The sequence below is a fragment of the Vulpes lagopus genome, chromosome 23 (assembly GCF_018345385.1).
Source record: "Vulpes lagopus strain Blue_001 chromosome 23, ASM1834538v1, whole genome shotgun sequence".
Taxonomy (NCBI): Eukaryota; Metazoa; Chordata; class Mammalia; order Carnivora; family Canidae; genus Vulpes; species Vulpes lagopus.
Window position 1 is genome coordinate 17,454,579 of NC_054846.1, and position 27,264 is coordinate 17,481,842.

General features: G+C 36.1%; 1 long non-coding RNA gene across 2 annotated transcripts in view; it reads right to left on the minus strand.

Annotated features, from left to right (window-relative positions):
• Nucleotides 1-937: 937 nt before the first annotated feature.
• The window catches only part of LOC121481068, a 79,294-nt gene continuing 52,967 nt past the window's right edge, over nucleotides 938-27,264 (minus strand). For both annotated transcript variants that reach the window (XR_005985180.1, XR_005985179.1), the window contains exons 3-5: nucleotides 26,970-27,067; nucleotides 23,361-23,499; nucleotides 938-5,697 (exon numbers count right to left, since the gene is read on the minus strand). This is a non-coding gene — a long non-coding RNA (uncharacterized LOC121481068). The remainder of the gene's footprint in view (nucleotides 5,698-23,360; nucleotides 23,500-26,969; nucleotides 27,068-27,264) is intronic.

Sequence of the window (27,264 nt, forward strand, 5' to 3'; positions counted from 1 at the left end):
TAAATGGGTGAGTTGTATGGTGTGTGAGTTATATATAAATAACACAATAGCTCAAAGTCAAAACTTTTTCCTCCTAGTAAATGGCAAAATCTCTCTCCATGGAAATGGAAATGCCCTGCTGCAAGCACTAAAAAATGAAAATTTGCAAAGGAAAGGGGAGTCCTCAACAGAAATTGACTACAGAGAGCTTAAGATGGAGGCAGTTACTCAATTCTGTTATCTGTGTTTAACCAAATGATTCCAGTAGCCAGGAAACAGATCTTGGGGCCTGAGTAATGTTGCCAGATAAAATATAGGAAGCTCAGTTAAATTTGAATTCCAGACAATGAATAGATTTTTTAGTATAAATGATCCCAAATATTATATAAATATTAAATTAAATATTATACAAAGATTACATATCGGGGGACATACTTATAGTAATATACTGTCCATTGTCTGCTTGAAAATCAAATTTATCTGAGTGTCCTGTACTTTTTGTTGTTCTTATTAAATCTGGCAACCTAGGCTGGTAATTTTTCTTAGAGTGCTTTCTTACCAAAAGCTCAGAGCAGTTGAAAACAAAACCAGGGTAGTTCTAGATAAGAATGGGGGTAAATTCTTCAAACCCTATGCCACCTATTCATTTATTCAATGTTTTGTATGCTCAGTTCTAGGGATACTATAGTGAACAAAATGGACTCAGAATGTAAAGTCTGGCAAAAGAAGACAGAAAAGTGAAAACACAGTAACAATGTAGTATGATAAATGATGAAGGATGACAAGCAGACAGCAAGCAAAGAGGAAAAGTAAGATGAAATGGGCAAAGGCTCAGGGATGAGTAAGACAATGGCTAGCTCAAAGAAACAAAGAATTTCCCTATGAAAACAAATACAGCAAGGGCAGAGTAGAGAAGAGATTCTTTTAAAGAGAAATAAAGAAGCCACACCATGGAGCGTTGTGGGTTTTTTTTAATATTTTATTTTTTAAAGCAATTTTAGGTTCACAATAAGACTGAGCACCAAGTACAGAGAGTCCCCATATATCCCTGTCCTTATACATGCACGGCCTCTGCCACTATCAACACCCTGCACCAAAGTGGTAGATTTATAAATGGATGAACATATATTGACACATAGTCCAAAATAGTCCACATTATTGACACATCACCCCAAGTCCACAGTTCACTCTTGGTGTTACATTCTATGGATTTTAACACATGTATAACACCATGTACCCACCATTTGGGTATCAAACAGAATCTTTCGCTACCCAAAAAATCCTCTGTGCTCTGCCTATTTATTCTTCCCTCTCCCTTCACCCCTGGAAACCACCTATCTTTTTTTTACCCTCTCCATCATTTTGTCTCTTTCAGAATGTTACACGGTTGGAATCATACAGTATATAGCTTTTTCAGATTGCCTTCTTTCACTTAGTATTATGCTAAAAAGGTAAGTTTCTTCCATATCTTTTCATGGCTTAATAGCATATTTCTTTTGAGTGCTGAATGGTGTTCCATTGTCTGGATGTACCCATGAAAGATTTTTAAGTTATCTTAAAAGTACTGACTTTATACAGAGAGAAACAAGATGACATTGTTTATTATTTTTTTAATCACTTGGGTTCTAAATTGGAGAATAGACTGGAAAGTATCCATTAGAAGATTAGCATAGTAATTAAAAAAAGAAATGATGGTGGCCTATAATATTGTGTTAGTGGCTGGGGAAAGAAGTAAGCATAATCAAGGCATAACAGGGAGCAGAATCCTAGGACTTGGTGATTTATTGGTTATAATGACAAAGGACTGGGAGGACTTATGTAAAAATCTCAGGTTTCTGGTTTGGACTGTAGTATCATTCATCGAAGTGATGAACACTGAGGAGAAAGGAGAAACTAATGGAGAAACACATTGAAATCATTTGGGAGCATGGTAAACTTGAATCATCTCCAATATATGTATGTGAAGGGCAATGTCCAGTATTTGGTATATTAATGAAGAACTCAGAAAGGAGGTCTAACACACAGATATAGTTTGGGCAGGTATCATCACAGAGAGAAAAACTGAAGCTTGGATGTAGATGAGCTCATCCAGTGACTTTGGTTAGAGTGAGAAAAGGAGACAGGTCAGGACAAAACCCCAAAGAACATCAACACTTAAAGATCCTGCAGAGGAAGTAATAGCAGTAAGAGATGTTCATGAGAAACCAGGAATTGATAGTAGCACAAAAATAATGGAAGAGAGTTCCAGAAAGTGGGAGCTAGTTTAAAGCTTTTAGAGACATTAGAAGATTGTAGTATTCTCTCTGACACAGGAATTTAAAACCTAAGTATAGATTTTATATATGTATATTAAAACTATCATATATTATATATCTGTCCATTCATGAAGCATGAAACCAACAAATATGCTGAAATTAAAATAGTTTCTTTCTAAACTTCTGATGGAAGAATTTAGGTAAATTCACTGAAGCTAATTTTCTTCAATTTTTCTTTGATTCTGCAAGAGCCTCAAGCATAAGTTTAGTCTACTTGTTGGATAATCTTATTCTGTTGATAGGGGACAGTTAGTATTGAATGTTCAAGACAATAAAATAAAAACTTCAAGATACCTATTGCTGCTAGAGACAAGGACAATGATAAACTTGACAAGTTTAAATGAAGAGATGGATCAGAATTCAGAATAAAATGAGTTGTAGACTAAGTAGGAATTAAGTCAAGAGGAGGGAAAGGGGGACAAGTGAAATATACAACCCTTTCAAGATATTTGGCTCTAAAACAAAAGAGAGTTAATGCAAACCCTGGACTGGAATGTGAAGTTACAAGATGGGAGAGTCTTGAGGGTGTTCAAATATTAATGGGGAAACACTGAGGTCTGGAGAAAGATGGATTCTAGGCAAAGATGCCAGGTCAAGCCTTAGAGAATGAGTTCTCCTACTTTGTGAGAGAAAGAGGAAAGACAAGAAAGGGTATAATTCCTACCAAGTTTCATGGCAGGCAGTTAAAAAGTGTTTTATCTGATAGCTTTCTTTTCTCAAAAAATAGAAGGGAAAATAATAGCCGGAGCATAAGCAAAAAAAAACAAAACAAAACAAAAAATGGAGCAGTCAGTGGTTGCAGGTAAATGGTCGAGAAATGCACTGCTGGGAAAAATGAAGATATTGACTAAGAACCCACTGTACCTGGGAAAAAAAGATAGTGGGACAAAAAGTTAGTGATAAAACTCTTCTTTTCACTGAGTAGATAGATATTTACACCAATGATAGAAATGTCTTCTTAACACCACTCCTGATGTATTATAAAGATGCAAATCAAAAGAACTCCATTTATAGAAGATAATCTCTCTTTCAAAGCAGAATACACCAAAATGAAAGTGCAGGAAAATCTATTGTTACCACCAAACTTACTTATAAATACAGAAAATCAGGTTCAATTTACTAATCATCTACAACTCCATTATCCATGGTTAGATGCTAGAAGCATTGATCTGAATAATCTAAAACAGCAGATATTCCAAAACGATTTAAATTGGGTTTTGAAAAACCCAATTATTTACATTAAATTTACATTCCCAATTTGCCTCTTAGGCAAGTATTAAAATTAGTTTAAATTCTCTAGGAAAACACTCAGTGATATCAGGGTTATAAGAATATTAGAGTTTAGAGAGAATCCCAGCAGAAACTAAGAGTTAGCAACAAATAATAAAGAAAATGAATCCCCCCAGTTTTATTGAGACAAATGTCTCACAGACCTATAAATTACCTCTGAATAATAAATAGTCCCACCATGCATGTATGGTAGAGTTCTAGCCAGGGCACATGGACAACTCCAATCTAATCATACTCTCCTCAACATCCTTCATCCATTCACTCGTTCGTTCGATCAATTCATTCAATCTCAGTAATACAAGTACTGAGAACTTGCTCTGTGTCAGGGACTGTGTTAACTGCTAAGATCACACAGATCAACAATAGAGAAGACCTAAGTAAATTACCAGTTAAAAAACTATGGGTGTGATTTATGATAGTTGTACACCATATAAGGGAAAGCAGTGTTAGGTCTGGTGTTAACTTATGAGCACTTCCCAAGGAAGACGGCCTTAGATTTCTTAAAGAATGAACAAGAGTTAATCATGTGGAGAAGGAAAGAGATCAAGAAGGATAATAAAGGCAAGGGATCAGCTTGGACAAGGAAGCAAGAGATATCATAAAGCATCTTGGCAGTTTCCCCTGATGGAACCCAGAGGTCAGATCCTAGAGAGATTTGTTTTCAGGATAAGTGTATCATATCCTGGAGATTTCAGGAGTTTCTTGATGGAAGCTTTGGAATGACATGATGAAATTCACATCTTAAAACACTTTTTCTAGAAATTGGGTTTTGAAAACATAATTATTTACATTAAATTTGCATTCTTAATTTACCTCATTTAGGCAAATATTAAAATTAGTTTGAAAGCTCTAGGAATTCAAGGGATTGCAGGCATTTGGGGAAAACTTGAAAGCAGAGAGATGAGCTGAGGAGTCTGACTGGGACAGATGCAGTGGAACTGGAGAAGCTAAAACCCAGAAATATTAAAGGGGCAAAAAGGAGGCACTAATAGGAGGAAAGAGCCTCAGCTAATTCTACAGTCACCAGTTTGGACATGAAATAGATTTTGGCATTACCGCTCACTAAGTTAGAGATTGCAGTAGGAGAAAAAAGTTTGGGCAGATAGCAATGAGTTCAGATTTAGACATGCCTAGGTAGGCTTTGCCTACCTATGGGCAAAGCCTTCTAGAGATAATCAAGGAGTCAATTAATCAAATAGGTCTGTCACTCAAAAGACAGGTCAAAGCCGAAGATATGGACTGGGAGTCATTATAATAGAGGTGGATGGTGTGTGGATGAAAGTATAGGCCATTGAGAGTGGAACAGAGAAAAGCAAAGAAAAAACCATAGAGACCTATACACATTATACCAACTAAAAGACTGAGTATCCTACTAGTGGAGCTGAAAAGGCTTCACCTTAGAGTCAAAGCAGAGGCCAGCCTTTCTTTATCCTAACCAACTTGCTTTGATTATTGTACTCAAATAATTCTTAAATGTTTGGCTTTTTTCTTGATAAAGTATGTTTCCTAATCTCTACTTATAAGTAAATGTTACTCTCCAAAAACAGCTCCTGAATTAATATTGACTTTTTATTAAATTCAAGAACCTGAATCAACCTACAAATAAACTAGCATTTACATAATATTATGCTCATTGACATTCATTGACCGAGAAGAGTAAAATTTACTGTAGAATACATAATGGTAGATTACAAATGAATTATTATAAATTCCTTCCATTTCTATAAGAAAATTCCTGCCATACAATGTTACTTTTTTGTTCTTCCCAACAAAGGGGAGAATCTTTACTACTTGAATCTTCAGTTGCTTGGGGGCTTGGGGTTTTTCACCTGGTTTGGTCAAAAAGCCAAACATGAATGTGAGCAGAAACTTGAAAAGGACTTGTACCTTGGAACTTGCCCTCTCTTGCATCTGGAAAACTTTCCACCACCATATGAAGACACCCAGGTTAACTGGCAAATGAGAGACCAGCTGAAGGGCTCTAGACGATCTGACCTTCCAGCTGACAGATAGGCAATTGAAATGCTCCCAGCCCACCCAGCTTCAGATGAGCTGCCTGTTGCCTGTAGAGATGAACAAAGCTGGCTCAGAATTGAAGAGTCTCCCAGCTGACCTGGAAAATTGGGAGCAAATAAAATGATTATTATTTTCAGTCACAAAGTTTTGGCATGATCTGTCATGTAGCAATGGATACCTGACATTACCACCTTCCATAGATAAATAAGAAATCATTTAACTTCTTTTAAACAATTTGTAAATTATAATCTCTGATATAGGAAGAGAATCTCATAACAGGCAAATAATTCCTCCTCTATGACTTTAACCAAAAAAACATACTCCATGTAAACATGTTGTAGGGTGCATAGACTTATTCTAAATCATGACAATTAAGTATCTTGAATTTTAATCATAGTTAATAGCATGGATTAAGTCTGAGTTGAGGGACAAGCAGCTCTAACAAGTTTTTACCCTGTAGCTATGTTTTTAAACTTCATAATTGTAATGACACACAATCAGGTTTTTATCCAAATAGCACTTACTACTTACCTTTTATTTTATTTTTGTTTAAAATTCAATAGATGTTCTAAAAAAAACCACTTTGATAAAGATGCTATGGACATTTCTCAAAAAATCTAGGATGAAAAGTTTTTCATAACAGATATTAATATCGCCACAGAACATTGAAAGAATTCTTTTAAAGTGCCCACCGCACAAGGTAAACCTAGTTTCCTTAATGATAATTATGGACAAAGTTTATGAATTTATCGCCCATAATCCCTCCAGTTTAGGAGGTACTTGATATGCATTTGTGAAGTGAGTGAATGAAAGGCGAATAGGCCAATTGCATTGTTTCAGGCTTTATTATAAGTGGTTGTTATACTTCAGGAGAAGTGATTTGACCCATGATATACCTGGCTTGGTATAATTAATGAGTTATTCATAACAAGGTTCCACTGGTATTGTACTCATAAATGAAACCACACTAATGACTCTGAAAGAATCATCTCAACTAAGAGATCCCTCTACATGACGTTAGATATACCAATTTTGACCCAGTGCCATAATAGATTGTATTCTTCGTTTAAAAGAGCATAATTAGCCAATGTAACTTTGTAAGATGTGTATATAACCATTGACATAGATATATAAAATATATATTTATCTTTATAAAGAGATACCAGTGCTGGCAATTGCTATCTGAGTGAACAGGTGTGGCTGAAAAAACCTTTGCCTGACCAACTGTTCTTTCCACACTGTACATAAAGGCTATTCTATGGTTGGCAGCTGTAGCCCTATTTGCAGAGCCCACAGCTATTTCTGACTTCACAATTTAAAATCTTACTCTACCCATTACCATTATTCATATATAGCTATACTTCTAACTGGTGCAAGTAAAGATGCTCTGCCTATTATCACTTGGAATTCCAGAATTACACTGAGTCATATGAGGTTTTACTTCGTGGGATCTTTACAGTTTTTCTTCTGCTCACTCTGTTTTTGCTTGCCACCCTCCAGCTTGGCAAACAGCATCTATGTGCGTCTCCTATTGTCATACATTCTTCACACCTGCCCAGTCTCAGAGCCTCATGCTTCCGTGAGAATTACATACACTATCTAAGTTTAGGTCTTCGCTATCTGACCTGCCTACTTAAAGTTAAACATCACTCACATCAGAGGAACTGATGAATCTATTCAAGAAATAATTTATTAATTTACTTAGTGCTTCTTTATTGAAGCACCAGGCTGTTTTGAGTGCTAAGAATACAGCAATAAACAGAGCCATTTCCACAATGGAGCTTTTATCACAGTGATGCACATTGCTCTTCCCACCACATAGCAGAGAGCACCCTCTCTTCTTTAGTATCACTTAGACAACTCTTTTACACCTAGTAAGTGCTTAATATGTGCTGATAAGACAGGTCAGAAAACCTTATTCTATGCTAGCGTCTGAATACACACATACACACAGAGAACACACACACATACACCTTATCTGCCAGTAAACGTCAGAGAACACTGGACCTCGGATTGATTCCACTTTTCACTCCTGCTTCCTGGATTTCATGGATCTCCATACTGCCTAGGTAACAAAAACTATGATGGCTTTTAGATATCCTTTGCTAATCAAAATAAATAATTGGCTACCACTGTTCTCTCTCTTTAAACTGGAACATGATTTTGATCTTCCCAGATTTATACTAAGTCTGTGGTTCTATATTTATTCTGCCAAGATTTCCATATATTTTATTAGCATTTTTCCTGAGTGCCTCAACTGTATTCTAGGTGGGCAAGTATGGGTTTGTGACATAGGTTCATCATGGATTCATCCATTCAACCAGGGATTCATCCATGTATGGGGATTAACACATTGCCTCATCTCTCCTCCATGTTTTTCAAACTCCAATATTCATCAGCACACCCACATCAGATGGAGATAAGACATATAATAAGTGAGTAGTAAACACAAACACAAGTCTAGCATTCACTTAACTTCTTTCTGTGCCCTATGGTCTCAAGCATTTTAGGAATTTATTGGCCAGTTGGTTATTTATGCCCAAGACATGTTTTAGGAAGCTGCCAAAGGGCTACTGACATAATCCTACTATAAAAATTGTTTGACAAATCCAACCTATAACCAACTTCCTATTTCTTCATAAAAATTCTCCCCCAAAACAGTCTTGTTGATTATTTTATTTTATTATCCAAGTTTCATCTCCCTTTGGGCTTTTATAAATACTATGTTATTTCCCAGCTTTTGCCCTCTTTTCAATCTAAAAGTTGGAGTGATAGGGAAAGAAAAATCAAAAACATGTTAATAAATGACAAGTATACTCCTGGATAACTAGCAATAGGGATTGTGTGAATTGCCTTGTATCATGATCTGGACAGTAGAATGCACATAAATATGTTTTCTTTTAATTCCTTGACCATGGTCTCTAGTCCCTCAACACTCAAACCATGGAACAATCATAAAACAAGCATTTCTTTTACACTTCCTATGTTCATAGTAATATGCTAGTTCCTGTGAAAAGTTAAAGATTATTATCCTCCCCCAAGGATCCCTAAAATTTTAATGAAGAAAGAAAACCAAATAATGAGATACATCGCCAACAATAAAATGGCATTTCATACTATTTTAGAAAAATCACAAATATCATTAAAAAGGCAAAGTCAATAGTTATTTTGAATAATGCCACTAATTAGCACTAAAGGATAAAGACAAGAAAGTCTTCACCTCCCTAAAGCAGAGCCTAGAAAATTGCTTTCCCAACTTCCCTCAAAGCTAGAGTATGAGCTCATGACCTCTGCCTCTCCAGTGCACCTCAGATGAGATAGGAGTTTGGAAGAAAATGGAGTGAATGAAAAAATACAGTGTTAAATCATTGCTGGCAAAGGGGTAAAGACAGCCAGCCTTCAGATGCTGTGGTAGCAATAGTCCTACTTCCTAGTGTCCCCTGCAACATTCAGAGCCCACAGCAAGTTGCCCCAGTGGAGTGATACAGCATTGCAGTTTGAAGATTGTTTAGGAATACAAGGCCATCAAGTTTGACTCTCCGGCCATTGCAGAGACTCCATGATGTAAAATTTCTCCTTTTGTAAATTTCTTATTCTGCTTGAAATAGTATAGGTGGATTTTGTTGTTTGCAACTACAAACCTTAACAAAGACCAAACTGGTGAAAGTACAATATGCTTGCTTCTTGAATCAATATCTGTCTAGAAATAACATTATATATATAATGTATATAATATATGCCTATATATATATATACACTAAGCTCAGATCAAGTTTTAGAAAGCTAGAGAGGAAAGCAAGTGGCAAAAGCATACACAGAGAACACAATAAATTTACTATAATAGTGTAATATGCTGAAGGTGCTAATGCATATTTGACAGGGAGGTACATTCCCCTGTGCCTGGCTGCACTCTTCTCCTTTCTCTACACTTCTTTGTGCCCTGACTTTTGTCCTCTGCATCATTGCCCCCCCCCCCACACACACACACAACACACATACTTTCTGGATTTCAGTTGGGTTCACTGAGGAGCATCATGAGGCAGGAGTGCGAGATCAGAGAAATCCATCCTCTTGGCTCCCTCTATGCAAGGTTCCATGGACTGAAGCCTACTTTGACCAAAGGGCTGGGTTCTGTTCAGGCAGCCTTATTCTCCCCACATCCTTCCTTTGATAGTTTTCCTTAGCTCTTGAAATTCAGAGATAGGAGTGGAACTCCAAAGCCACTAGTTTCAAGATACTACTTCAGTTTCCTGAAGTCTATCACACCTTTGCAAAAAGACTCTTTACAAACTTTCTTTCATTTACCCAATGGAATGTACTATCATTTTTTCTGCTGGGACCCTGACTAATAAAATAATATATATTATTTGGGGGTACATCTCATATAGAACTATAAAGACCTGCAGGGAAAAAAGAAACACAACATTCCAGAAAGTGGTTAACCCCAGGGGATGGGAAGAGAGGGAAAGTAATTACATTGAGGTTTGGCGATCAGGAGAAATAAAAATAGCAACTATATGTGTAACATATATCATATAAAAGTTTATTCTTAAGCTGGGTCATGAGGTCATGAATGTTTTCTATAGCATTCTTTATGATTTTTATGTAAAAGTCCATAGTTTAACAACAATTCTTCACTCTCTTAAGGATATCTTTCAGTGAATAAAAATCTTAATTTGAATATAATTTGATTTATCAAGCTTTTCTTTTATGTTTAGGAATTTTTACATCCTATTTAAGAAATCTTTGCCAAAATGTCAACATAGAAAATTCTGGCCCCTGTTCTCCCTACAAATAAAAACAATTATATAAGCTATCCATAAATAAAAATTTATAGAAATAGAGAGTAGAATGGTGAATACCAGAGGCTGGGGTGTAGAGGTGAAAATGGGAAGATGTTGGCCAAAGGGTACAAAATTGCAGTTTTGAGGTGAATAAGTTCATCCCAGTGGAATGTACAGCATGGTGGTTATAGTTAATAATACTGTATTATATAATTGAAAGTCACTAAGAGTGAATCTTCTAATAGTCTTACCACAAAAAAAAAAAAAAGGAAATGATAAGCATGTGAAGTGATAGAGGTGTTAGCTAACACCACACTGGTAATCATGTAGCAATATAGGAGTATATCAAATCAATACCCTAAACTTATACAATATTACATGCCAATTATATCTCAATAAAGCTGAAGGGAGAATCTTTGCCTATTTAAGAATTTCTTAGTCATTAAAATACGCTCCATGTTATTTTCTAGAAGCTTTATTGGGTTACCTTTCTCATTCAGGTCTACAGTTATTTGGAATTTATTTTTTATATGGTGTGCTTTCTATGGTTAACATATTGTGGCATTTTCATGGCTAATATTGTTTTTAGGACTTTTGCCTTTATGTTCATAGTGAGAGTAGCCTGTTGATATTTTGCAATGGCCTAATAATTGGCTATTGGTAATATTTCTTCCTTAAATATCTGGAGCATTCAGTTGGCCTGGATATTTCTTTCCAGGAAGGTCTTAAATTAGAGATTCTATTTCTTGACTAGAACTATTCACTCTTCCTTTTCTTGTATCAATAGTAAGTAAAAATAAATGTTTACCTTTTTTCCATTTGGATAACCAATACATCTTGTACCATATGCTAAAAAGGCTTTTCTTTCCATTTCTGCCTCTCCTGCTGACCCAGGAGCACCTTTAATATAAATTATCATATATTTGTGGTAAGTTTTGTACTCTTAAATCTATTCTTCACCTTGTATGTATCCTAGCATCAATATCTCACTATTTTAATTACTGTGGCTTTATAGTGAATCTTGAAACCTCATGTAAGTCCTCCATAGTTCTTTTAAGATTATCCTGGCTATTCTTGGCCCCTTACACTTCCACATAAATAGAAAATCACCTTGTCAGAGTTTCTAGGGCAAATAAACAAAAAAAATTAACTTTTTGATTGGAAGCACATTGTACTTGCGTAATATCTGATACAGACAAACTTGGAAAGAAATGACATCTTTATAATACTGAGCCTTCCAATTAATGAAAATTTACCAAATCTCTCCATTTATTTAGTTCTTTAGCTCATCTTAATGATGCTTTATTGTGTCATATGGAGACTTATTTTCATCTTTGGTTAGATTTATTCTTGGGTATTTGTTGTGTTTGATGCTATTATCCATTGTTGTTGTTGTTATTGTTTTAATTTTTTAAACGATTTTATGTATTTCTTTGACAGAGAGAAAAAGCATGCACATGAGTGGGAGGAGGGGCAGAGAGAGAGGGAGAAGCAGACTCCCCGCCACAGGGGATTGCAAGGCTCAATCCCAGGACCCTGGGATCATGACCTGAGCTAAAGGCAGACGCTTACCAGACTAAGCCACCCAAGTGCTTGTCTTTTCTTTTTAAGAAACTTTATTTAAGCAATCTCTATCCCCAACATGTGGCTTGAACTCATGACCCAGAGATCAAGAGCCACATGCTCTACTGACTGTGCCAGCCAGGCACCCCTGAATTTTATTTTCTAATTATTATTTGATAGTATATAGAAATAAAATTTATTTTTATATCAACCCTATTATGTCCAGTTACTTCACTAAATTCACGTATTAGTTCCAATAATTTGTAGGTACCTTCTTTTGAATTTTCTATACCAATGATTATTTTGTCTATGAATGATGGCAGTTTGTTTCTTTTTTTACAAAGTGTATGATTTTTTCTTGCCTTGTTTCTCTGTCTAGGACCTCTGGTGCAATGTTGAATAGAAGTAGTGATAGCAAATATTTTGTTTCCTATCTTAAAGACATAAATTTAAATATTTCATAACTGACTATTATGTTTCCTGTAGGATTTTTCTGTACATATACAGAATTTTCATATTGAGCAATTCCTTTTTCTATACCTACTATTTTTCAGACTGAGGAATTCCCTTTTATGGTAGGAATTTTTACCATAAGTATTTACTTTTAAAACAATACTTTTGCTGCATCTATTGAGATAATCCTATGGTATTTTTTTCCTCCTTTATTCAGTAAATGTGATGGATGAAATTGACTGATTTTTGAAAGCTAAAAGCATTTTCCATTTCTGGAATAATCCAGCTTCCAACTTGGTTATTTTCTTAGCTTGGGTCCTCCCTCTTCCCCCACCCCCCTGCCACACACATACATAGCCCAGAGAAAAATATTTCATTGCAAGTAGTTTATTGAGGAGAAAACTCTGATAAGGGAGTGGAGAAGTGAGACAAGGGAGAAAAGGAAGACAAGAAAGGATGAATTATCAAGCCAGTGGCCATGGTCAGTGACTGGAGCTTAAGCCTACCAAGAAACCCTGGGAAATGGTATAGGCACATGTCTCAAAGCTATCCCACCTGAGACATAAGGGAATTGGAATATTTATAACCCAACCCCTTCCGCCAATCAATCACTGTTTCTGGAAAGTGTTAATTCTCTGGTATCTGTGACCTCCATGCATATGTTCCAGAGAAAGCCTTCAGACAAGAAATGAGTATACTGGAAGGTAACATTGACCCTCCCATAGGCCACATCAGCAACACTAGTGAAATACCATCCCTTTAACATACTGTGAGATTCTCTTTGCTAATATTATGTTTGAGATTTTTGTTTTTATGTTTGTAAGTGACATTGACCTCTTGATCCTCTTTTTGTAATCACCTGGTAATTTGTCATTGTCAATACTTCTTTTTTTTAATATCTGGAGCATTTGCATCAGTTTTAATAAGTTATCTTTTTTTTTTTTTTTTGCTTTTTTAAGATTTTATTTATTTGAGAGTGAAAGCACAAGAAGGGGGAGGGCAGAAGGAGGAGCAGACTCCCCACTGAGTGGGGAACTGGACATGGGGCTCAATCCTACAACCCTGGGATCATGACCTGAGCTGAAGGGAGACAATTAACTGAGCCACCCAGGTGCCCCAATAAGTTATAGTTTTAAAGGTGCATATTTATTCTGAATTGTCAAATGTATTGTCATGAACTTTTATCTGTAGTATCCAAATTTATGCAAGAGAATACTTTTATCTTCTTAAACAGAAAGTCCTATATTTGTGTAACTTAAGAAAGCAAAGATCTGTACATAGTGAATGTCTGCTTCCACAGATAAAGGTACTAATAATTTTTCAATGCAGTTTACTCACAGGAAACACAATTAACTTTTACCTCACCTAGCACTAATTACACAAGTTACAAACATATAAGAAGCAGGGGACTCAAGAGTGCAACTCTGATACCAAATCAAAGCAAGAGATTTAGATTTTGAGTTAAAAAATAGAAATACTAGATGAAGCCATAAGAAAGAGCTCATATTCCAGAAAAGTTTGGAGAGAGAAAAGTGCCAGGTTTGAAGAAGAAGTAAAGTGGAAGGAAACTTACAACAAAAATTAATTAGGAAAGGTGAAAAGTAAGAAGAACCAGAGTGGTGGTGGTGGACATATCAAAGAAGGAGAATTTCAAGAGCAAAGAATTGGTTAGCCAAGCCCGATATTAGAGAATAAGGACTAAGGTCATTTGCTTTTGAATGACATTTGAGAAAATAGTAAAGTAGTAAATATTAGTAATTAGAAATATGGATAATGCATCATTTCTCTGATTTCTAACAAATGCCCATACTGAAGAGCTATGGTGCCTGGTAGTTAAGATTTTAAAATGTTTCCATGTGAAAAAAAAGGAGGGGGGCGCGGAGTTCTATACCATAGCCTTACAAGTTGAGATGCAAAAAGGATAAAAAACAGTTGAAAGTGAGCCAGGTCTAACTCCCTAAGATCAAGAATATTATAACCAAAATAACAACCCTTTTTTCCCAAAACCTGGTATTTAAAGTCCCACAAAGTTTATAATTTTTAAAAAAGCACTGCTTTCTTCTGTCCCTTTGTATCACGTAAAGTGTTTTACCAATCTCTATAATAAAAGAAAAAAATACAGCAATCCTGAGAGAAGTCATCACACTGTCATTTTAGCTGTTTACATGAAGCAGGGAAGTCCGGTGCACCCTGGGAATCTAAACAGAGTGAACTCTTTTACCCTCACCCGGCTTTAAGGACAGTCCAAACTTAAGTGCTTTCTGGAAATCTTAAACATGTAGGACCCGCCTAATTCCAGAATCTCAGCTAGCACTTCCATTAAGTGTAAAGAATCTGACAATGAAAGTATTGCCCAACCCTGCTCCAAAAAAAATTATTTTTAAAAGAAGACCCTTACTTTCGGGGAGAATGTGGGGGACAATTCTGCCTCTTGGAAACTTGCAGTATCTTCAAAGAAAATCTTTTGTTTTTGTACAAGGAGGGAGCTTGGCACATGAAAAACAGGGCAAGTCATCTCTTCAACAAAGATATTTCTCATGTTTTTGCAGAGTAACTTCAGCAATTCAAAGGAGTGATCAAAGTACATGAGTGCAGAAAAGCTAACAATTTATAAAACATCTTTGCTAAATACTTATTAGTTGCATAAAATACATGAATTTCCACAGTTCCAGTATCTAAGGATATTTTTTAGCTCTCCTCCACATTCCTTCTCTAGGACAGAAGCTTGCCTTTTTCTTCTGCAGGAGAGACAAGCACATCTTCCTAGGACTAACGTTGGAAGAAGGGTGGCAGAGAGAACAGAAGAGGTGAATCCTCCGGACTCCACTGAAGGGCAGATTTAGTGATTCCAGGCACCCCCTCTATCACAGCTGGAATAGTAGGGCTCATTAATTGGTAAGACTGCTTTTTATTTTCTTACTTTGGTCTGTTGAAAACGATTTCCTAAAACTCAATATATGCATTAAAGTGAAATAATGAATAGATAACTTTTCCCCAACATTATGCTTTACTCCTTTCTGAGCAACACAAACCCACAATCCTGGGCCATGCGAGTTACTTTGTCAATGTTGTAATACCATAGAGTAAGAAGGAACTTTCAAAATGATCTGGCCCAAACCTCTCATTTTACTGATGAAGAAATGGAGACCCAGAAATGGGTAATTACTTGCCCAAGGCAACACACTTACTGGAAGATTAAGGATTGAAACTATAGTTATGCTCTACCACACTAAACTTTTCTTACAACAATAAACAACAGATAGCATTTTCTCTTTTTTCCCCCCATCCTCCCTCCTTTAATCTCTTTCTCTCCTTTTTTTTTTTTCTTACCTTCCTCCTTCCCTTCTTCCTTCCCCTTTCCTCCTTCTTTCATTCCTTCTTTCTTTTTTTGAATTGAGTAAGTATTGAAACCAAAGATTAAAAGTATTCTATTCTCTAACCCACCACACTGTCTACCCCTCCAGGCACCATTAAGAGGCCTTCAACAGTTTCTTTGAACTGAAACTTGTCCTACAGGTTCTCAGGTTAGACACAACCTCATTATTTGTTTTGTTTTCTTTCGTTTTTCTTTGTAACTTGGAAAATAACTCTTTATTTTATGATTTTTTAACTTTGCAAAACTTGGCTTATTCCTGTATTATCTGTTTTAGCATTAGTTTTCTATGGCCAACGCAGCCATTAAATATCAGTGAGTGAAATTTTGTGACACAAGTCAGCAAAATTTAGCATAGTTTCATGGATCCAGATTTATCATAGCACACTAGATGTAATTTTATGTTGGCCTTTATACTAATAGAACTTTAAAGTTAAAAAATATAAACTTTAACACTAATCTACTTATGTATGAGTAGCTGATACCCAGAAGAGTTAAATCGCATTTGTGCCAAGATCATAGTTAATTAACAATGGAACCAATATTAGAACCTAAATCTACTGTATTGTCTACCAGTTCAATTGTTTATTCCACCATACCACGTTGCCTTCCCAAAAGCAGCTTACAGATGAATACAACTATTTGCATGTTTCCCATCCTAATGTTCCTAAAATTTTGAGCTTTTCTTCAGTGATCATTCTTTTTATTGAAAGGATGTTTTGATTCTGTCTTCCTTTCTTGGATTCCACCTTTCTTTCATCTGTGGGCCTTTGCTGCCATTGCCCTGCTGAAACGGTAAACAAAGCTCCAGGTTCTTGTCTGATATCATCAAAGAAGGGGGAAAAAAGCAGTTCCTTGCACTTATGAAACAGGTTTCCTTCCTGGTTGGCACAGCCATCATTGCTTATGAAAGTAGCTACATCAAGAAATCTATACTATAATTCCTTAAGAATTGGGCATAGTGAGGTTTTGTATTTCATCCTTCATTCTCACTGTTGCCTTTCACAAACACTGATTTCTGTTGGTCAACACTGAATCCCACCCTCACAACTCCTAGAACACTGAATCAGTCATCAAATTCCATTGCTTTTATTTCTGAACTCTCTCCCTTATCACTCCCTTTGAGAGTGGAGTTTCAATAGCAGTTCAACTCTTTTGAGACCTAGACTCTTCTACTCCAAATGGCTCTCTACCTCTATAATCTTCTAGCCTCAATCCTTCCAAAATGTGTCCATTTTATTTGGATGTCTTACAGCATAAGGCTTTAAAAAATTTTTTTTATTTATTTATTCATGAGAGACACAGAGACAGAGACAGAGAGGCAGAGACACAGGCAGATGGAGAAGCAGCTCGTGCAGGTAGCCTGATGTGGGACTCCATCCCGGGACTCCAGGATCATGCCCTGGGCCAAAGGCAGGCACTAAACCGCTGAGCCACCCAGGGATCCCCAGTATAAGGCTTTTGATTACTATTATTCGCTCCCCTCTTGACACTCTCAATTTCTTTGACTACAAAACCAACTTCCTCTCCTGGGACTTCCCCAACCGTCTGACTAATCTTTACCCTTCTTTGCAGACTCCTCTTCCTCTGCTAATCTCTTAAATATGGTACCCTCCCCTCTCCTCAATATACAAGCTCTGCTGACCAAATGCATTTACTCAGCCAGCACCTAACTGATCCCTCACAAAGCTACATCTACAGGCCAGATGTCTCTCTCACAGCTCACAGACAAAAATCTAGAGTTTCTCTGTCCAGTACAGAAGCCCTGATATATGAAGCTATTCAAATTCAAATTTAAATTAAGAACTTTTCACAAATGGTATCAAGATACACCCATTTCTACATTAAAATATCTCAATGCCTCTTATATGAATGTTTAAACCTGCTCTTCTATATAAATTTCCTTTCTGTCTCGTCTACAATAACCCTATTGCTACTGACATCATTCTCATAAACTTTACAATAGTCTCCCAGTTGATCTCCCTGCCCATATTCCTGCACATCCTCTCCCCACCAAAATTCATTTTTGCACAGTGCATCCAAGGACCTCCTTCCAAAATGTAAATCTGGTTAAGTTCCTAGTAACAAGTTTCAGTGGTTTCCTAGTATTTATATAAGTTGACCACATGATATATCATCTAAACTAGATAATTTTGCTAATAATGGAGGATGCTATTAATAATTATGCTGCTACAATAGGACTAAAGTGGACCCTCTCAGGTAAACCAGTATGTATGGTCATCTTTTATAGAATCTAAATTTCTGAGCTCTTGAATAATCTAACCCCGTCTACCTTTTCAGCTCTGTAGGTCTACTTGCCATTCACCAAATGTAGTGTCCTATTACACTTCTGTGAATTTTGTTGTTCTGGTCTCTCAGTCCAGATTTCCTGTATTCTCCTTATCATGCCTGCTAAATTTTAAAAGATGAATATAAGCACTATATACACTATTATTTTTTTAAAATTTTAAAAGATGAATTTTAAAAGATAAATTTTAAAAGATGAATATAAGCACTATATACACTATTATTTTTATATATATGTATTTCCTGCTTATGAAGTAGTATACAATTCTCAGAGTAATTTGAAAAATGTAGAAAAGTTTTAAAAAGAACAAAAGCATCTACATTCTTACCACTGAGAGACAACCACAGTTAATATGCCATACTGTATTTTTCTCTATCCATGTATACACTTACAGTTTTCTTACCAAAAATTAATATTTACTATTTTATAATAGGCTATTTATGTGATATATTACTTATTTTCTCGTATCACAAGTATTCTTTTATAATATGAGTTTTAGTGAATAGACATTAATTCACTGTGTGAAGATAACACAAGTTTAGCTAATCTTGTGTTGGATATTGTTTGAAATTTATAAAATTTTTAAATGAATATGTTTTCTCACAATAAAAGCAATTCATATTAACTGAAGACTTTTGCAAGGAAAATGCACAAAGAAGAAAAGAGATTTATCATACTCTGAAAAATTATTTGCATGGCGTTTGAAAGATAAGTCTATAAAAACATATTTCTGCAATTGCTATTAAGTCAATGTAAAATATCACATTTCTAGAAATACGGACATGCAAATCTTCAAGAATGCAAATACTGTATAAAGGTAGCTTTGTCAACAGCTATGAATATTTTTTCTCTTAATATCTAATGCTGCTACTAAGCTTAATGCTTATAAACATATACATGTTAAAGATGTTTATGAAAAATGCTTCTTAAGGTATGTAGCAGCATTCCAGGAATTCTACCTATGAACATTAAGGTGAAATGTAACCTTTCTGAAAATCTCCACTGCATTTTAGTCACAGATGAAATAGAGAGAGATTCATTTTTTAAAGTTATGCAGAATATCTGACCTGGGAATTTTTGAAAATATCAATTATTTATCTGAGAGATGTTAGACTTAACCAAGCTTAATTGAACCTGAATTTGTGATCTAGGAAACAGAAACATGATTAATATATCACAGATATAGTAACCATTTGCTATTTCAGCAAGTGAAAGGTGGACTTGTGAATATATGAATGCCAGAACATGTGCCAAAATGCTACCATAATTTTATTACTTCTTGCTGTTCTGCTAATTTTAAAATGACTTCATTTAATCTGAATCAAACTTTTAATATTCCACATCTTGGTACTTGTTTGGCAGGAAAATGTCACAAATGTATTCCTGTGGTCTGTGCACACTTAGCTATTGCAGAAATGTTTAACTATCTCCTTTCAAAAAAAAAGATATCAAAATGTTTAGAAAAAAAGAGTGCCACCAGCTAGGATCCATGGTGACAATAATATTAACATGCAGCTGGATTTGGGAGGAAGTAGTTCAAATCTATAAAAACAGCTACAATTTTTCTCTACTCCAAGCCCTAAACGTACACGTATTATAAGACTCAGAAGTCATGGTTGAGAAAATACAACCTCCATAAGGGCAGTGGTTTAGCAAACTCATGCCAGCACGTAACCGTAGAGCCAACCAGCACCCATGCTTGCATAGGAGAAACTAAGAGTCACGGTGGCACCTCGCCATTCTGAACTGGGCTTTGAGGAAGAGCATGTAACTCACTTTTGTAGGTGTTTGGGTGCATCTGCAAAACATCAGGGGTAAGAGTGTAGCCTGCGGGTTATGCACACTTGCACAAACTAATTATAGAAATGTAGATGTGCCAAAAAACATACCTGAGTGTCTTTGGCCAAAGAAAGGAAAGAAAGAAAACTAAGTTGAATCTCAGACCAAAGCCGAACACACTGAAAGAACACTGGTTATTTGAGAGGATAGAGCCTCTGTCCGTCTACTAGTGCATCGAGGATGGCATGTGCTAACACAGGCATGAAAATAGATACTAATCCTCATGTTTAGGAGGTGAAAGCAAATCAGTTCAGATAAGTTACTCTACCCGAGTGTTCAGTTTAATTGAGGTCATTTCAGATTGCCAATTCAATATGTTGACAGGAAAAAAATCCAAACTAAAGTTTGCTGTAGTACAAGCCATGAGTCTCACTGGTTCTCACACAACAGCAGAGGTAGGAGCAGGTGATGAGCGATAACAGAGCTGATACCAGTTGGCTGGGCTACTGAGATTAAACACACAGCTGTCTTGGCACCAGCAAACAGGCAGCTCCTGCAACTTGCACTTTTCACCCTGAAATGTATAATTACTCCCTTGACTAGGGCACAATGCTAACCTTTCCTTCTACTTCATTTATTAACATTCTTTGTGCACAATTATTCACACAAATGCACTTTTTGCCCCTTAAGATGTAAATGTCATAGGTAAAACCAATATTTGTATAGATCAAACCATTTTCCTTTGGCTTCCAATATAAATTTTACAGATGAGGTCCATAGGCACACAAGCTAAGTTGGTGACCACTACAGGTAAGTAGAAGGTGTCATGCAATAACAGCCCTCTGTAGTTGCATAGAGCTTCACAGGTTTTAAGTCACTTTCACATACATGACTTTATTTCACACTCACAATAGCCTAGGAAATAGGGCAGAGTTATCATTTGTGTACCATTGAGTAAACTAATCTGGATCTAGAGATGTTTCATGTGTTGCTTAAGGGCCCATGACTAGTAACTATGCAGATTTTCTAACTCAGAGTTCAGCAATCTTTCCTCTACAGTGTAAACTAAACTGGATCACTGCTGTATTTTTTCAAAATATATATATTTTGAGATAAATTTCTCCATATGTTTCTATGCATAGACATCTAGATAAATTTCTGTATATACTACTTACATATAGATATTTCTAGGAAGGAGAGATGTGTCTGCCTAAACTCTCTAATTCCATCCCTATATCAACACTAGAAGGAAACAGGAATATAATATTTCCTTTGAAGTCTGGGAGTATTGGGAGGAGGACCCTCTGCTCTGGCCACATGGAAAGAAATGCAGGAGGAACTAACTCTTCATCCTGGAAATACACACAGCATGAGTCATCTATTTTAATGTAACGACAATAGTCTCTATGCTCTGAAGTTACTTTATATACTCGGAGAAAGTTGGCAGAATAACCCCCAACCTACAAGTCAGGAACTTGGGCTATTGAAAGTTTTATTTAAATGACCTTTCCCTTTAACAAAGTCTGAATGTGAGGCTTCCTTCCATTCCTGCAGGCCTCAGGGTATAAGGAAAACAGAGTGTTGCAGGAATAAAGATGTCAATAAGAATTGAGTAAATAATAAAAACATTGATAATACCACAAAAGATGATGTCCAAAGACAGTTAAAACTGGAAAATATCAAAAGAAGTAAGGGCAAGATTTCTCTTGGGTGTTTGAATTTCTAAATCTCTTAGGAATAATTTTTATTATCTGCAAAATCTTAAGAAATATTTAATTGTATTTGTCAATGCAACATCTATTGGAGCTTATGTCTTGTTTTATTTGGCACTTTAGTGAGGCACTTTTGCACAATTATGTCAACACATTGAGTTAGCCTTTGTCAAGAAAGGCAAGCATTTGAATCTTTGTCAGTCAAGCATTTCATTTTTGAAAAATGATCTGAGTCAAGAACAATAGACAACTATTCTTGGCTTCATTAGTGCCTTTATTTTGATCTTTTCCTTTTGACACTCTTTCTCAGGCACATCTGGGCAAGTCTAGTGACACTAAGCCCCATTTAAAGGATACCAAAAATTCCACAATGAAGTTCTCTCCACTTGACTGAAAGATTTTCACTCTCAGGAAGAGTGGAAATTGAATATGATTATCTTTCACTTTGAGATTCACTTATAATAGGAACAGGTGCATTGAAGCTAGATTGGGGTTAGTAATGAATGGGGAGAAAGTGCAGAGACTATTAGATTCAATATACAACCAAATTTAGCAGGAGTAAGGCAAAGAGGTTGACAGGGAGATGAAATCAAGAATAGATTAAATACCACAAATCTCATTAGTCCATACCTAATACAATGAACAGTAGATTCTGTTACATTTTGAAACAAAACACATTGAGAAGGGACCGTAAGTTTTAATTAATTAGATATACATTAGTTACTCTTAATTAGTTCTTATTTCCCAAAGTTAATAAACACTCAGAGATTATGTTTAATTCTCTGCTAATTAATATTAATGTTAGAAATGTTAAGAAAAAAGTCAATTTCTAGAAATAGTGTGCATGTACCTTTCATGCTATCTGTATGTTTTAAATGGCTTCTTGCACAAGTGGAAATACTCTTAATTATTTTTAACTCTAGATGTAGTCGGAGACTCTGTTTCTTAAGAAGTGGAGTTAGAGAGACCACCTATGATGAGCCTTCAGAAAAATTTAATGTATATATTTGCCTAAGGAGGAATGACATTATCACTCTTTCAAAAGAGTTGAGCACTACTAGGTATTTACCCAAAGGATACAAAAATACTGATTTGAAAGGACACATGCACCCTGATATTTATGATAGCATTATCAATAGCCAAATTATGGAAAGAGTCCAAATGTACATTGACTGATACATGGATAAAGAAGTTATGATATATATACGTATGTGTGTGTGCATGTGTGTGTGTGTATAGTGGAATATTACTCAGCCATAAAAAAGAATGAAATATTGCCATTTGCAACAACATGGATGGAGCTAGAGAGTATAATGCTAAGCAAAATAAATCAATTATGGAAATACAAATACCATATGATTTCACTCAAATGTGGAATTTAAGAAACAAAAAGATGAACGGGGTGGGGGAGAGAAGCAAACCATAAAACAAACTCTTATCCATAGAGAATATACTGAACATTGCTGGAGGGAAGGTGGGCTGAAGGATGGGTTACGTGGGTGATGGGTATTGAGGAGGGCACTGTGATAAGCACTGGTTATTTTCTGTTAGTGATGAATCACTAAACTCTACTCCTGAAACTAAGGTGAGACTACATGTTAACTAAATAAAATTTAAATAAAAAACCTGAAACAAAAATTAATATGTAAATACATAAAATTTAAAAACACAAAAAAAAACCCTTTGTTACTTTTAGAGACAAAATGCAAGAATCAAAATGGCTGCATTATATTCTTTTTATAATTGTTCTTTTTCCTAAAGCATTTGGAGACTTAAAATAGCACCTACCAATAACAACCATTTATGTTTTTCTCCTTGCTGGAATAGTTAAGTAACAGACTCTTCTATAAGACAGTGAAACTCCTCATGGGTAGGGGTCCCTTGTTGGTTGTGTTCATCAATGTAGACTCAGCTCTTATCAGAGTACCTGGAACATAATAAAAGTCCAATAAAGATTTGTAGAATAAATGAGTGATTAGACTGTATATTCAAACTGGCTTCTTGAATATCAAACATCTCTACACATCTTCAGAATGTATATGGTGAAGAAGGAGTGCAGACTTTATAGGTAAACAAGGTTGGATTCTAATTTAAGCTAATCACCAAATGAAATGAGCCTCAGTTTCCCCTTATATAAAATGAGACTTATGCTCACTTTGCTTGACTGTAGTACAGATTACAGATATTGCACACACACACACACACACATGCACAAAGTCCAGCAGAATATCTGATATTTATTATATGTTCCATAAATTGAAGTTATCTTTACCATTTAATACCCAGATCATCAATTAAAGTAAGTTTAAAATGAAAAGCTTAGCCAACGCCTAGTGCAACCTCTCATAAATGAGAAAAATTAGTCTAGAAAGAGCAAGTGGTTTGCTGAAGAGTCAAAAATTAGTGCTCTTCAGAGAAATGAGGATCTGTACCAATTCCTGCTGAAGGATTTAAGATCAGATTTCACTGGATCTGTCCTCTATTTTTAACTGCACATACATTTGGCACAATTCAGCATATCTTTTTCTATTCCCCACAAAGCTAAATATATGTGGATAAGTTACTATAAGTTAATATTAATCTTAACTTCTTATATTTTTATACCTCCTCTGTCTCTGAAACCAGGTAAATAAACTTAGAAATTGTGCATGATGAATCAGTTCTCCAAGTGACTGCAGTATATACCAATTTAGATTGTTATGAATATTGGTTGAATTAAATTATTTCAATTTGTTTTTGATGTATTGCTTCAATTTTTTAAAGTTTAATTAAGAGTAAAATAGGAGCATCTGGGAGGCTGAGTTGGTTAAGCATCTGACTGTTGATTTTGGCTCGGGTCATGATCTCAGGGTCTGTGAATTTCATGCTCAGCAGGGAGTCTGCTTGAAATCCTTCCCTCTCTCTTTGCTAGTCCCCTCCACTCACTTGGCACACACACACTTTCTCTCTCTCTCTCTCTCTCTCATAAATAAATAAATCTTTTTTTAAAAGAGTAAAATAATGCTTGGTAAAATACTCCCTCATTTTATCAGAATACCAGAAAAACTCAATCTGTGCCTAAGGCAAGGTGTGGTAACATTAGGTGGCATCTTGCCACTGTACAGAGGCCTCAAATCATGCTACTCTTTTAGCAAATTGAAATTATCCTAATGGCTTGAAGATATCTGAAGAAGCCTTAGCCTCACCCATTTCTTAGCTTCTAGCAAAGCAGTCTCCTCTTGTGTCCCCTTCCTCCTTCAGACCTGCCTTCTCCACCCCCAGTGCATATCTTATTCCCACCTCTCTCATCACTATGTACTGATCCACTGTATGTGGTTAGGGGTCTGAACCATCAGCACATTCATCTACAGTCCACTACAAAGTCCCAGCAGTGAAGCAAAGCAGTGGAAATACAAGGGTCCAGGACAGACTCTGTTCATGTCCTGTCATGTGGGGGTGATAGGCCTCAGCCGTATTTAGTTTCTTTGACTGAGGTTGCCTCATCTGTACATCAAGGGTAGTGAAAACATGGACTGTTACAGTTCCCTAAGGTTATTCAGAAGCTCCAAGTCTGAAAAAAGCACTGAAAACTGTAAGTGCTTCCCAAATATTGGTTGCTTTTAGGATTATTACCAAAGGATCTCTTTCCCCCCAGGCTTACTTTATAGGATAAAGTGGGGGTTGGTAACACTAAACTGATGAGCTACATTAGTGAGCACAAGTAATGAAAGTAAAGTATTTTAATCGGTTTGGGCTGCTAGAGTAAAATATCATACACTGGGCAGCTTGAACAGCAAACATTTATTTCTCACAGTTCTGGAGGCTATGAAGTCCAAGATCAGGGTACAAGCAGATCTGCTGTCTGGTGGGAGCCCCCTTCCTGGTTTGCAGTTGGCCACTTCCTTGCTGCATCTTTGCACGTGAAGAGAGAGCTCTTCTTGTCAGGACACTAATCCTACTATGTGGGCTCTACCCTTGTAACCTTACTTAACTTAATTGCTTCCTAAAAGCCCTGCCTCCTAATACCATCACATTGGGGGTTAAGGTTTCAACATGTGAATTTGGGGGGCACACATCCAGTCCTAACCACAAGGGGTCAAAATATTTTGAAATATCTGGGACACCACAATGTATGAACAATGGACCAAGCTGGAAGTGAGGTATGGAATTTCAATTCAGGCTCTATATCTTGCCCCATAAACTAGGAAAGTCACTTAGGAAATTAGCAATTAATTATGTGTCACGTACTATGTTAGGTATGTAATTCACATACGCTATTTCTAATCTTAAAATATTATAACAAGGTAATTAAAATTATCCTTACTTTGCAGATGAAGACATGGAGACTCTGAGTGGCTTAGTAGCATGCCTAAGATTAACAAACATACTCAACAGTAGCCCCTCTAAGATTCAGACCTAGTTCTCTTTCTAAAATCCCTTCTTCCCTGACTCTATCATGCTATTGCTTTCCTCTGTGGTTGTCTTCTATGTGAGTTGAATGGTCAGTCTAAAAATTTTCTTAGGCCGCATTCAAATCTAAAATGTGATAATCGACTGTAGGTGATGAGTATTTGGACTTCTTAGATGAGCTATTAAAATAGCTCTAAATAAATTGACTTGTGTGCCTCTGAATAGATTGTAAGTGAACCAAGAATGTTAAGACACTTATCTCTCAGGCTTGTGGAGAGGAGACAGGGAAAGCTGGAACCCCTGGCCCCATCACTGGGAGTACCCTCTTCCATTTACTCCAGTTTGCCATGTGACTAAGACAATTTTTGGTGTGTCATGACCAAAAGTGTTTGGGAAGCTCTGTAATAATGAATCACATGACTACATATAACAGGGAGAGTATTCTGGTGCTTGAAACCAGAGAATCTATATAATTCAACTCATGTTGTGAGCCTGGAAATGACTTAGTTTCCCCAGAAAAAAAGCCATAGCATGATTTATACATTCTGCAACTTGTATAGTTGGAGGAGCAAATAAACTGTGCAAAGGCAGACACTGAGGGAGCCAAGAAAATTAAACATTGATCTTTTGAGCATTCCTAGGTAACCGTATTTATGTAAAAGTTTATTTAAACTAATAGTCTTGCTACATTTTTAAGCCTTTATTAAACTAGAAGATATGTGCCAAGTTCACCTACTACTGACCAACATGAGTTTTGAGTTCTGAGATGCAATATGAAATTCTACTTGATTCCAATCTTTTCTTTCCATTGATTCCAAAACTTCTAAAGTACATTGCACTGTAGAAATATGCAAAGTAGTTACCTAGGATGACCTAGTTGATGTTTAATAGTTTATCGAGCATGTACATCTCTGAAATATTAAGATTAGAATTCCTTGACAAATTATAAAGCTGGTATTTCCTCTTGGTTTAGAGGTGAGCTTCTACATTTTATAGCCAGAAACTGACCTTGACCCTTTTCATGAAACAGAACTGTGGAAGTATAGGCTGCTGTAGTTCCTATGATGCCCTTCTTTGCAGGCAGTCTTCCAGGGATGAGAAATACACTAAGGGACAAGAGAGAAAGATTCAAAAATACAGCATCCTGTGGGCAAAGTATCATCCATGCAATTAATTAAAACTGCAACCTCTTCAGGGGACATGTGCCCCCCAAAATCAGCTATTTCAGAAAAAAATGCACCACATTGCTTCAGTCTAAGACAAGTAAATATGCTCACATTGCATGCAGAAGAAACCAAAATTC